The sequence below is a fragment of the Tamandua tetradactyla genome, chromosome 9 (assembly GCF_023851605.1).
Source record: "Tamandua tetradactyla isolate mTamTet1 chromosome 9, mTamTet1.pri, whole genome shotgun sequence".
NCBI classification, from domain to species: Eukaryota; Metazoa; Chordata; class Mammalia; order Pilosa; family Myrmecophagidae; genus Tamandua; species Tamandua tetradactyla.
The window spans coordinates 37,877,768-37,881,753 of record NC_135335.1 but is presented as its reverse complement, the minus strand read 5'-3'; the positions used below and the strand labels follow the sequence as shown (position 1 = coordinate 37,881,753).

At 43.4% G+C, this 3,986-nt stretch overlaps 1 non-coding gene across 1 annotated transcript; it reads left to right on the top strand.

Annotated features, from left to right (window-relative positions):
- Window positions 1–2,427: 2,427 nt before the first annotated feature.
- Window positions 2,428–2,503, top strand: TRNAD-GUC (transfer RNA aspartic acid (anticodon GUC)). Its single transcript has one exon. It is a non-coding gene; the product is annotated as a tRNA-Asp (tRNA).
- The last annotated feature ends 1,483 nt before the right edge of the window (window positions 2,504–3,986 follow it).

Here is a 3,986-nt window from a genome sequence, read left to right as displayed (position 1 = left end):
CTCTTGGACACCAGTAGAACAGCATGCCTTATCTCTGTTATCTCTGTTAACAGTTGATGGCATAAGCTTCCAAGGAAGAACTTGAGTCATCTCTCTTCTCTCCCTCCCTCTGCCTGGTATGTCCTGATTTTTTTCTATAGGTTATCTCTCTCCATGACTTGTCAGGTTCTCCTCTCTCCATCCATCCATCCATCTAACTATACATTGAGCTCTGCCATATGCCAGGGACTGAGATAGGCATGTGGCATTCTTCTGTGAACAAAAAAGTCATGATCCCGGCCCTCTCAAAGCTCAGGGTCTTGTGGGAGCAGCAGGGGGGCAAGCAGGCAATGGCCATCCAAAGTGGAAGCACACGTAGGTGGGAGACAGGGGGTTTCAAACTGATGGCCCATGGGATGCATTTAGCTCATAGACGTATTTTGTGTGTCCATCAAGTATTTTAAAAATAAGAACATTGCACTTAAAATTCCTAATTTTCAGGTTTGCATGAAATAGCAGGATATCTGCGGACACGGAGCTTTCTTTCCCACATGACAACAATCACTAGAACTTAACAGCAGAACTTCTCAAATTCTTCCCAGTATCTGCTTCTCTCTCTTTTGCCCTACCCTGGGCGTAGCCCCTCCAAGCATTTTAATCAGCCTACCCAAGAGTCAGGATGCAGCAAAGGAGACCTGAACCCCAAAAGTTCTTCCCTCAGAATAGCTAACAAGGCTAAGCTAGGGTGGAAATCATAAGCCCTTGCTCTGGGAATGTCATGCACAAGGATTCTGTAAACTAGGAAAGGGGTGGAGTGGAGTGTTCAGGGAGTACTGTCCTAGGCATGGACTCTGGGGATTCTCAGGCTGAAACTACCACAGTGGGAGTTTCAAGATATCAAGAACAGACATCTTAGCAGCCTCGTTAAGGCCACACCCAATTCTCCAGCTTTGCCTGACCCAAGATATTCTGAAAGCTCATTTCTTGCCCCAACATAGTTCTGGACTCTCCATAGCACTCTGGGATTTTCTTATCAGAATTGCAATTTGATAATTAATGGTGCAATATGTTGCTGAAGGTGTGTGTTTCTGTGAGAGTTCTTAGGATGCAAGCAACAGAAACAGACTCAGGCTAATATAAGCCAAAGGGAGTTTAGCTGATTCATGTTGGAGGCTGTGGCAGTTAGATTCAGTTGTCAACTTGGCCAGGTGAAGGTCCCTAGTTCTGTTGCTGTGGACATGAGCCAATGGTACGTGAACCTCATCTGTTGCTCGTTACATCTGCAGTTGGCTAGGAGGTGTGCCTGCTGCAATGAATCAATGATGTTTGATTTAATTGGCTGGTGCTTAAATGAGAGAGCTCAACAACGTAGCACAGCCCAAGCAGCTCAGCACACCTCATCTCAGCACTTGCAGCTCAACCCAGGCCTTTGGAGATGCAGTAAGAAATCACCCTGGGGAAAGTTGTTGGAACCCAGAGACCTGGAGAGAAGGCCGGCAGAGACCACCCTGTGCCTTCCCATGTAAGAAAGAACCTCAGTGGAAAGTTAGCTGCCTTTCCTCTGAAGAACTAACAAAATAAATCCCCTTTTATTAAAAGCCAATCTGTCTCTGGTGTGTTGCATTCCGGCAGCTAGAAAACTAGAACAGAGGCTCAGGATGGAGTGAAGGCTGGAGAAGCTGGGCGGGACCAAGGCAGGAACCGAAGCAATAAGAGAGGGCTGGGGTGCTGGGACTTGAGAAGGAGAGTCATAGAAAGGGTAGTCTGGTCAGTGTGCCGCCACCTCATGAGTAGAGTCCAACCACTTCAATCTCTTCATCCCTCTGTTTGGGTCTCATTCCAAGGAGTTGTGACCAGTTGACTAGTTTATGGTTGAGCCCTTCAGCTAGAAAAAGGAGAAGCCCTGATTTCAGCCCCGCCAGCTGAGGACTCACCATGTGCCCCGCATCTCAAAGGGCCGAGGCAAGTCCTTAGAAATAAATTGTCAGGGATGGCAGTTGGACTCTTTTGAATTTACCTTGTTTTGTGGATTGAACTTAGGAATGTCCAAATATTCTACACAATTATAAAATGAAATTAAAATGTATAAACTCATTAAACATAAAACGTACAATGAAACAAATAAGCATTAAATAAACTTTTAAAAAATGGTTGGTGGTGTAATCATACATAGGAAAATTATCCCAAAGAAAGGAAAGGAATTTGACTGTACATCCCCAATAGGATAGATCTGTTGTAAGAGCCATAAGGATAAAAATAATTACAAAGTAAGAGAGAAAAGAACGTATCGTGTAGCTACCCTGTGTCATAGCTGAGAGAGATATTGAGGAAGGGTAATGAATAAGGAAGACAGCCCTGATCTCATGGGCATAAGTGGTTTTGTGGCTTCCGCTATCCATGGCTCTCTCCAACACCATCCTAACTTCCTTACATTTTTTTTTCACTATGGCACTGCAAAGGTAGTTCAGTGGTAGAATTCTCACCTGTCACGTGGGAGACCTGGGTTCAATTCCCGGCCTGTGCACTTCCCAAAACAAACAAACCAACAAAAAATCAACAAATGGTGCTGCAATAACAGGATACTCGCATGGAAAAAGAATGAGATGTGGTCCCCAACATACAGCATGCAAAAAAGTTTTTTTTATTATGGAAAATTTCAGGCATATACTAAAGTAGACGGAATAGTATAATAAGCACCCATGTATCCATAATCCAGCATTATCAATCTTGTTTCATTTTACTCCCACCCACTTCTCCCTTCCCATATTATTTTGAAGCAAATTCCAGACTTCATATTATTTTGGCATGTCTTCATAAATATTCCTGTATGTCTCATTAAGGTTTAATGACCTAAAAAGATACTGCAATACAATTATTGCATCTAAAACAGATAACAACTCCTTAATATCATCAGGTACTGTCAATGTTCAGATTTCCAGGTATTTCATAAACATTATAAAATATTGTTTGTTTTAACCAGCAAGGCCCATACATTGTGACTGGTTTGTATGTCCCTTGAGACTACTAATTTATGGGTTCTCCCTCAATTACTTTTTCACCCTTAAAAAAACAAGAGCAAAATACTGGGTCGATTGTCCTGTAGTTTCCCGCAGTCTGGATTTTGCTCCCTGGTTCACCCTGGTGTTGAGCCTGTTCCTCTCGTCCTCTGACTCTCCTGGAAGTTAGTGGCTGATTGGAAACTGTGCTATCCAGTCCATGTGGCTGCTAAAGCCTGGCAATGTGGCTGGTCCGAATTAAGATAGGGCTGCAAGTGATATACACAGCAAATTTCAAAGACTTGGTCTGAAAGAAAAAGAGTGTAGAATATTGGATTGATCATTTTTATGTCGATTGCATATTGAAATGATAATACTTTGAATGCATTGGGTTCAAATGTATGATTGAAATTAATTTAACCTGTTTCCTTTTACTTTTTTTACGTATAGGACCCATGTGACACCCATTTGTGTGTATTTCTACAGGGTAGTGCTGCGTTAGAAGCATGATCAGATTTAGGTTCAATTTTCCAGCAAGACTCCTTCAGAGATGATGTGAGGTTGTGCGCCTGTATCAGGGGGCACGTGGCACCTTCTGGTCCCCCCTTTCTGTGAACGTTTGCCCCCACTGATGCCCAATGCCTGGATCATTTAATGGGTTGCAGTATTCATATCCTGTTATGTCATCTTCCTTTATGAGCTGGACTTCCCTAAAGAAAAGCTTATTATCTTAGGGAAATAAAGTCACTGTCTCGTTGGGGTCCTCCATGTCTCCTTGGACAAACTAACCCTTTCCTTGCACTCTTTATCCCCTTCCTAGCCCCTTCCGTGGTTTGCCATTATCAATGTGTTTGCTTGCTTGTGTACTGATGGGTGGTTTTGTCATCCAGAAGGTGCAGTGTCCCAACTTGAGGAGGGGGGTGCCAGGGATGCATTTGTTGAATGGATGAGGGACTCCTGAAGTAGACAAAGCCCCAGACCATCCACAGAATGTGAGTTCTAATCCCATTA